Source organism: Manis javanica, chromosome 17 (assembly GCF_040802235.1).
Source record: "Manis javanica isolate MJ-LG chromosome 17, MJ_LKY, whole genome shotgun sequence".
Lineage (NCBI taxonomy): Eukaryota > Metazoa > Chordata > Mammalia > Pholidota > Manidae > Manis > Manis javanica.
This window is the reverse complement of record NC_133172.1, coordinates 30,742,664-30,751,749: the sequence shown is the minus strand read 5'-3', so window position 1 is coordinate 30,751,749 and position 9,086 is coordinate 30,742,664. Positions and strand designations below refer to the sequence as shown.

General features: G+C 43.5%; 1 long non-coding RNA gene across 1 annotated transcript; it reads left to right on the top strand.

Annotated features, from left to right (window-relative positions):
• The first annotated feature begins 3,144 nt into the window (after window positions 1–3,144).
• On the top strand, window positions 3,145–8,733 carry LOC108387208 (uncharacterized). The gene is made up of 3 exons (XR_001850755.3): window positions 3,145–3,272; window positions 3,366–3,481; window positions 8,502–8,733. It is a non-coding gene; the product is annotated as an uncharacterized lncRNA (long non-coding RNA).
• The last annotated feature ends 353 nt before the right edge of the window (window positions 8,734–9,086 follow it).

Below are 9,086 nucleotides of genomic sequence, written 5' to 3'. Positions count from 1 at the left end.
GACCAAGGATGCCAGTGTGTGCGACCTGGAGAAGTGCAGGGGAAAAGGTGAGAAAAGTGCTGGGGACCAGACAGTGATGACCTGTGGGAGAATCCAGGTTTTACTTTGTGGGGGATTAGGAGTCTTTGAAGGGTCTCAAACAGAGGCAAGAAATTAGCTTACAGTGTAAAATCTAACTGCTCTGTTCAGAATTGAGTTTTGGATGGAGGTGGAGGAGAAGAGTCAGAGATAGAAGTAAGGAGGCTTGTTATTAAGAGACTATCAAAATAGTCCAAGAGTGAGATGTTGGTGGATAGATAGAGTGGCTGGTGTGAAGAGGTCAGGTTTTGGTTATTTTGCGAAGATACAGCCTGAAGGATTGAATATGGCATGTGAAACAGAGAAGTCAAGAATGACACCAAGAAATTGGCCTGAGTAAATAGATGTATTGAGTTGACATCAACTGCAATAAAGAAGACTGTGGGGAGCAGCTTTGTGGAGAAAGAGTTCAGTTTAAGATAAGACAGATTGAAGATTATCTATTGAGCATCTAATAAACTGTGCTATAGGTCACAAATATTTGCTATGTTGATGTCAGGATTGGCCATAGGACCTGATTTGGCCAATAAAATGTGAGCACAAGTTTTAAGAATTAGTTTATCTTTTGCCACATTTTCTATTTTCTCCTGCACTGTGATCAGCCATGTTCCAGACAGGAGCTGCTCCATCAGGCTGAGTGCTGGAGTGATGGCGACATAGTGCAGAGAATGGGGATATGTAGAAGGAATGAGAAATAAACTTTTTGTGATATGCCACTGAGATTCGAGGTCATTGTTAGCAAAGCATAACCAGGTCTCTTTTGTCTCATAAGCACCCTAGTGGAATGTCAAGTAGGCAGCTGGGTATGCTTGTCTTGAGTGAAAGAAAAAGGTCCAGGCTGGAGATATAAATTGGGAAGCCATTGACATATGCATGTTATTTGAAGCCTATGGCTGGGCAAAACCAAGGAAAGACAGACAAGAAAAAAGGCCAAGAACTAGACTCTGGGGCCACCAACCTTCAGAGATGGAGAGAGGAGCAGGAGGAGCAGGAAACAGCTGAGAAGGACTGAACTGTGTGAAGGAGGAAAACCAGCAGGGTAGGAACCTGAGAGCCAAGGGAAGAAAGTGTACCAAAGCGGAGGGACAAGCATCACCACGGCTGCTGACAGTTCAACCAGGAAGAGGACTCACAACTGACCCCTGGATTTGGCAATGTGGAAGCCATTGATGATTCTGCCAATGGCAACTTTTGTGAGTGGTGTGGGCACAGGTCAGATTGGCTTTGGTTTAGGAGGAAAAGAATTGGAAACAGCAAACATGGACAACTATGAGGGGTTGTGCTGCAGAGCTGAGAAGAGAAACTCAGTTGTTGCTGAGAAAGAAAAGGGGGTCAAGATAGCCATTTTAAGTGGGGAGAAATGATAGTATTGATTTTGTATTTTAGGGAAAGATAGTAGAGAAGAAAATTTTGATGCAATGGGACATAGAGGGGAGAGTTGCTGGAGTGATGTGCCTGAAGAGGCAAGATGGGAAGGGATCTGGTGCACAACTGGAGGGATTGGTTCATATATGCGTCCAGGTGATTCCTCTTTGGAGTATGTGAGCATTGAGCCTTTCACCTTCTAACTTCAGAGAACCACCAGTGGTACCTTGGTCTACTTTCATTACACTTCAATCACTTCCATTAAGTCAAATAATAGAGTTCCAATAGTGTAGGGTTACTTCTGTCTCTTTTTTCTTCTTCGATCTCAAACTTGATTTAAAGTTCCTCTTCTTCACTTCCCCATCAGCCTCAAGCCGCTTGGAGAGGAGAAAGGCATACAGGTCTAAATCTGAAATGTGTCCTTTTCTTTCCTCTTCTACTGCTTCTAGTTTGGGGGACAGGGAAGAAGAATGATGGTAGGTATTTTCTCCCTCACAGGTCTACCTATATATAGATGTCAGGGTTTCAGGCCAGCTCTGTCTGAAGCTGTGGATTCTATATAAGTGGCCATAGGACCAGGTTCAGCTTCACCCTGGCCTCTGGATGAAGCTGCAACATCTCCCTTTGGTCATATCTATAGGACGACCCTCGACCCCTTCTTTGGGCAGGCTTTTCATTGATTGGCATCCCAGGGTACTTCCCTTCTGCTAACTTCATGCTTTGCTGGAGTCTTTGTCTGCAAGTCCCAAAGCCAGGGAGCCCTGGACTCCTTATCCTCCTTTGCCTTATTTTTGTCCATAGTCCTTAACACATCTCACTGTAAGACATAAAATCTTACAGATTTTAAAATTGTAAAAAAGATTGTGAAAGCTCGGACAACAGGAGTGCTTGTCTGCTCACTGTGAAATGCCCTGTGCCCAGGAGGGCCTACCATCTGGTTGATGCTCAATAGATGTTTCTTGAAAATAAATGAATGAATGAAATAGGAATTAGACACAGCTTCTTCCTAAACACGTTGTGTATGCTAATAATGGCCCTAATGAGACATATCTCTCTGTATTCTCAACCTTCTATAGGTCTCTCCCAAATTAACTTGGCCATGTGACTTGCCTTGGCCATGACGCAGCAGCAGGAATGATGAAGGCACACCTTGTGCCTTGGAGCTTATCTCCAAGTGCTTTGGAATGTAGCCACCATGCTGACAAGTACAGGGCCACTTGCTGGGAAAGTCTAGCTCAGCTGATAGCCCGCACCAGTTACCAGGCACATGAGAAGATCACCTGAGGCCACCCAGCCCCAACCAAGCTGTGAGAAGACTACAGTCATATGGGATGCCTACATAAAACATGACTATAGAGTCATGAGCAAATTAAATGACTATAGTTTTAAGCCACTACATTTTAAAGTGCTGTCTTATGCAGCAATAGATAACTGTTGTAGCACACAGCGCTTTGGCCCCTTCCATCCTGCTGACAAAAGATACTTCACAAAATATTCCTCTCTTCTCCACAGCAGTACTCAAACTCAGGAGTCCAAAGGAGTCCATAAGGCCCATTTCCTCTTTGTGCATCTCTAGCCCCATAAGTCACTGTGCTAGTTGATATAAATTGTTTCCCAGAAACACACCTACTACACAAGCTGACCTTTGGAAAATAACCCGGTTACTCAGCACTCACTCTGCCTGCCTGTGCACAGGAATGAGGAAGAGAGATTTTTATAGGACTCTCTTTGGAAGTCCTAGCCAGGGAATCTGCAAATTATTTCCAAGAAGAAATGAAAGAGGTTGGGGGATGGGGAGGTGAAGCTTCAGCAGCATGAGCCCCTGGCCAGTATGCTCCAAGACTCACTCAGTCCTCAATGTACCCTGTGGCTTCTGAAGGTTTTGTTTTAACCTGCCTTGCATTTCTCCTTCAATCCCCTAGGTCCGTGCTGTTTCCTCCCTCCAGACAGAGATCTGCATGGCATACTCACCGGGAAAATCATACTCTTGCTTCCTGACCCCATGGAATTAAAAACCTGGGCTGCCATGTTGGCAAGGGTGAGTAAACAGGATCTGAGATGCTGTCTCAAACACATGCAATCTTGGCTCCACCAGCCCCAGGTGTAATTAAGTTGTACAGGAGCAGATGTGGTCTCATTTTGCACAGGCTACCAATTCCAGAGCCTTTAAATTCAAGCATTTGGGGGCCCAAATGGGGTACTTCATTTCCTTCTGAGGCCAGTTCACTTCCAAAGCAAGCACCCTCAGTTCTGACTTCAATCACATGTACTAAATGGGAAATGCCTGGAGGTGGTAGATATCCGTGAAAGGGAAACTATATGCCCCTGCCCAGCCTTTCTCCCCTAATAGCTCCCAGCTCTGTGAGATGGCTCTGGAGTCCAGAAAAACCTCAAGCTTTCTCCTGCCCCCAAGACCACTCAAAATGAATGCCAGCGCTCTAGATCAAATGTAACCTAGAGGCATTCAGAGGTGTTATACCTGGCTAACTACATGGTGGTCTAAGAACCGAAATTGTATGTAAATCTCAAAGCATCCAGAATCTCTTTAATTTGGGCAACAGTATGACTGCTTGGCACAAGTCAACTAGAGTTGAGTAATGACTGTATCTTAGTCCACCACAGCCCATACTGCTCCACATTATATCACACTCACCCAGTTCACTCACAGGTATTTTCTGTCTGGAGCCCAAGGCATGTTCATTTGGGCCCTGAAGAATATATAGACATGCCACCCAGATAGCCCTGGAGGGAAGGGCTTGCAGCCCTACTGCAGAGTGTGGCCAACAGATGGCCTCAACCTGTCGTTTCTCCAGCGTCTGTCTCAGCTGCAGAGCACTGTGTCGCTGGAAGTCACACAGCACTCAGGGCTGCCCGTATCCAGTGACTGAGTGAGGTGGGGGACATAAAGTCTCTTCTGGGCAAGTCTGGGAGGCAGCATTTGCCTCTTGGGTGGAGCTGGCCAATACTTAAGCTCCCAGTGCAATTCAACTTCTTCCTTTGCTCAGTCCTGCTTACTCCCCCTTCATTTACCAGGGATTGATGCCAGAATTAGTATTCTGCATCCCACATCCCATCAACTTCTGGAAAACCTAACCAGCAACACGGAGCTAAACTGAGTGCACCTCTTGGGAAACCCAGATTCTGGGCTCTACTTGAGTACAGGGTAAGCTGGTCCCCACATTGTCAAAGAAGTCCCTAGGGACAAAAAGCCATGCCAGAGAAACTGGCAGCAGGCCATTATAATGAAGTATAATATTCAATAGTAGAAGAATTTACTAGATACAGACACAGAAGTAGTATAGAAGAAAGAATCTTAAAGCTGGTGGAAGAAATCAGGAAGAAAGCTACACAAATGTGGTTAGTTTGAGAAAGATTTGAAGGATGAATAGGAGTTTATTATATCAGTAAGGTGGAAAGCTTTGGAGTAACCCAAGTATTTTGGTATTTCTAGTGCTCAAGTATCACCAGGAGAGGGACCAAAGACTGAGTCAGTGAGGAAGGCAGAAGCTAAAACTGAGATGCTGTAATACTATTCCAAGTAATTTGAATTTTTGCAAAGGGCTTATTTTATTAGATTTTTTAAAATATCATACAGTAAAATGCCTCTGTTATACAGTTCTATGAATTTTAACATATGTACAGATTCATGTATTTACCATCATAATTAGGATACAAAACAGTTCCATAACCTCTAAAATCTCCTTTTAAGCACATCCTCCCTTGGTAGTCACTGATCTGCTCTCCATCACTACAGTTTTGCCTTTCTGCCTTTTGAGACTGGTTTCTTTCATTCAGCATAATACCTTTAAGATTCATCCAAGTAGTTGCCAGTGTCAATAGCTGATTCTTTGTGTTACTGCTGAGTAGTATTACATCATATGGATGTTTATGCCCCTATTGAAGGTTATTTGGGTTGTTATTAGTGTGGGGGCAATTATGAACAGAGCTGCTATAAATACTTGTTCACAGGTCTTTGTATGAACATAAACTTTCATTTCTCTAGGGAAAATATGTAGGAGTGGGATTGCTGTGTCATATGTTAGCTGTACATTTAACTTTTAAAGAAACTTCCAAACTGTTTTCCAGAATATACTATTTTCTATTCTCACAAATAACATATAAGAGTTCCAGTTGCTCCACATCCTCTTCAGCTCTTAAATGTATTTTTTATGTCAGCCATTCTAATACGTGTGTAGATTTGCCAAATGTGTTTTAAGCAAGAGAGTGACTTGATGAAATATAAGAGAAAAAATAAAGTCAAAGAAACCACTTAGGAGAGTGATGCAGTAAATATAGACAAGAGACCCTAGTAGCCTGGACAGGGTGATGGCAATAAGAATGAAGTGTAGGGGAGAGGACTTGGGGTTGAGGAAAGGAGTCTAGAGTGACCTATTAAGATCCCAAAGTCCCAGATAGAGAGAAAATCGGAATTCCACTGTGAAGTCAGTGGAATGGGTTGGGTCAATGGGGAGTGGAGCAGCCTCCCTCTCCTGCTGGCTGTGAAGCCCTGTGCAGATGGTTACACCAAACAGCTTGGCTCCACTTACTCAGGAAAATTTATGCCTCACTCTGTGGGGGGAGATGTGTCTATCTGGCAGCCTGTGTTAACAGAATTATAAACCTGCCACCAGCCCACATTCTGGGAGTGACCTATGATGGTTATAAACATGAATGCATATGTCCTGATTGTGAATCAGACAAAGAGCCCCAAGTATCCAAAAGCTGCCTGCATGGAGGTGAATGAACTTCTTTTGTCTAAATGCTAATGAATTTAGAAAGTTATTTTCTATTGATGCAGTAGTTCTTAGAACCCTGGGTAAAGTGAATAGTTTTGAAACTCCATGTAAAATTATGAATACCAGGAAATGGAAATGGTAATTAGAAGTTGCCACTTCAAGCATTGGAGGCTTGTATTTAGTATGGGCTTGAGTGGGTTGGGCACCAAGGCTCTGGCTTCTCTAGAAGAAACTGTAGAGAGGTTCTTCATGGGATATCTGCAAAAGGGATCTCAGTGTATCCTGACCAGCCCAGTGCCAGGCACCCAGATCCCATAGCCTGTGCAGAATTTGCCTCCACCATGGAAAGAATTCCTGCAGAGTTCTCTGGTAAGTTCCCTTCCTCTCATCTCTGCAGTATCCACCCTTTTCTGAGAACCCCATAAACTGTACCTTACTACAGAATAGTCAAAGCCTCTTATTATCCTTGCTTTTCAGCTAACCTCACAATAACTCTAATATTATTCGCCCATTTTTCCACTGAAGGTTCAGAGAAAGTACATGACTTGTCTAAGGTCGGTGTTTGATATGGGATAAAAAACCAAGTCTATGGATTTCACATACAAAACAACCTTCCAGTGTGCTAAAACACTACCTTTTATTTGGTAATTGACTTCAAACTCCAAAGCAAATGGGATTCAGGACTCTTTGCATTCATCACAGTCTGTTTAATCTGTGCATTGGATTGGCAGTTCTCACCATCACCACCACCACCACTCCCAGGGAACTGCCCCTCCTGCCTTCTCTCCGTAAAGTTACAGCAGCCATGTTTGTATGATGGCATGTGCACTGCTCAATGTACAGTTGATTGGTCCACAGTAGACACCTGACACAAGTGAACCAATCAGAGTCCCTACCCTGGGATTTTAAGCCCATGGCTGAGAAAGGAAGAACTGGTTCTCTCTGGAGGTCTGTAGAATGGGACCTTGACCATATCTTCAAGATGGAATGGGAAAGAGAATCCACAGAAAGATAGAAGATTGAAGATAATGTACAGAGCAGGTCAAAGAAAAGAGATGGTGACAGCAAGCTATTAGGAGCCTTCCAGAAAGGAAGTTCCATGGAATCCAGTTGTGGGGTCCCAGAACTTGTTTGGTTTTTGTATTTCCTGATGTTTAGGTGTTCAGCTCTTCTTTGGGCTTTAGAGAGTATCTAATGCTGCCAACAAACACCTGCCCTTGACTTTTTTTGTCCTTAAACCTTTTAATGTTTGTTCCTGCACCTTGCAGAGGAAAAAAGGAAAAGCTTGATGAATATAGATTCCCTTGCTTTTCTTTACAGAACTGATCCCCATCTGAAAATACCTCACTTACTTGTTTATAGTCAGATCCTTCAATGGAAGCGAGCTCCCTTCAAGAGAGATCTTCTCTCTCCAAGCTATATCCCCAGAGCCTGGCACAGCTCCTGGCATATATTAAGCGTTCAAGACATAATTATCAAGCAATAAATGAATGCATTGGCTATAGAGGCCCTCAGAAATCATCCAGTCTGACTACTTCATTTTATGAGGGAAAAATTGAGACCTAAAGAAGGAAGATATTGACAAAGGACCCACAGTGAGTTTACCAATGACCCAGGACTGGAATGCAGGTCTCTGTCCAGCACTGGGGGAATAAGCTGCCCAGAACAGTTGCAATAAGAGCCGCCAGGTGCTGGCCAGTCCCTGAGTACCTGGTGCTGTGCTAAGAGCTTTCATTAAACCTCACATATGCCCAGAAGGGCAGATGCCTGACTCCCATTTTGCAGGTGAGGAAATGGAGGTCTTGAAGGCATTGCATAACTTTCTTAACACCACACGCATAGTAAGCAGCAGAGTATCCCTCCTATGTCCCTTTGCCCCATAATTTCTACTCTTTCCACTTCAAAATCTTACATGCACCATGCTCTTGTGTTGATTCTAGCAACTCAAGACCCTCACTCCATCAGGACCGTTCCTTCCTGGGCCACAGACTTAGGTAGTTGCTCCATCTGTCTGACCTATCAAAACATATCTGTCCCATATCCCACACCCTTGGACCTTGGTAGTCTATAACCCTATCTACAAAGTGAATCTGTGCCTGGGTAATGATGACTGGGAAAGATTAATGATGACACCTTTAAGAGGTCTTTACACTGAGCACAAAGCTTAAACAGAAATCTAGAACCTCCTTAACTCATGAGAACCACTCAATGTGCAGGGAGTCCAGCACATTGCCACAGCAGAATTGTTGATACTTTGAAACTGGGGGTCTTTGGAGCCATCATGTCATGCTCCAAGAATGATTATTTGTTCTATCCCTGCAGATTTTCAGTCTTGGTTACTGGGACACAGGAAGGAGACTGAAATGGAGAATAAGCACTGAACCCAGAGCTAGAAGACCTCAGTTCAAAGCACAACTCCAGCCTCTGCCAACTTTGTGACTGGACTAGTTAATACATTTCTGTAAATACCTCATAGCTTTAAAAAGGGAGGGGGTGAGTAATAATGCCTTCCAGGGGTGTCATCCAGGAAATCTTGTAATCAAAAATAAATGGAAGTAACTGCTGTACACTCTTTGGATATGTATTCACAAGCATTTATTGTGAGCTCCTACTCTGAACCAGGCCTGTGCTAAGTGTAGAAATCAGCCCAGAGCTGCTGTCTTTTCTGACTTTGAGTTTGAAAAAGCAGACTAAAGCCTTCCTGACAAGTGCTGCTGGACTCCCAGAATTAAAGACCATCCTAGCAAAGGTTAATTGGTTAAATGTATTAGCCACTAGAAGAGGAATTTCCACTTGGCAATTAAGTTTGCAAATATTGTGCAACCTTGTAGAGTGGATTTCTCCAAACTGATGTGTTCTTTTTCATGTAATAATCAATTAGTGGGTGTTTTAGTTGCTTAATTAGCT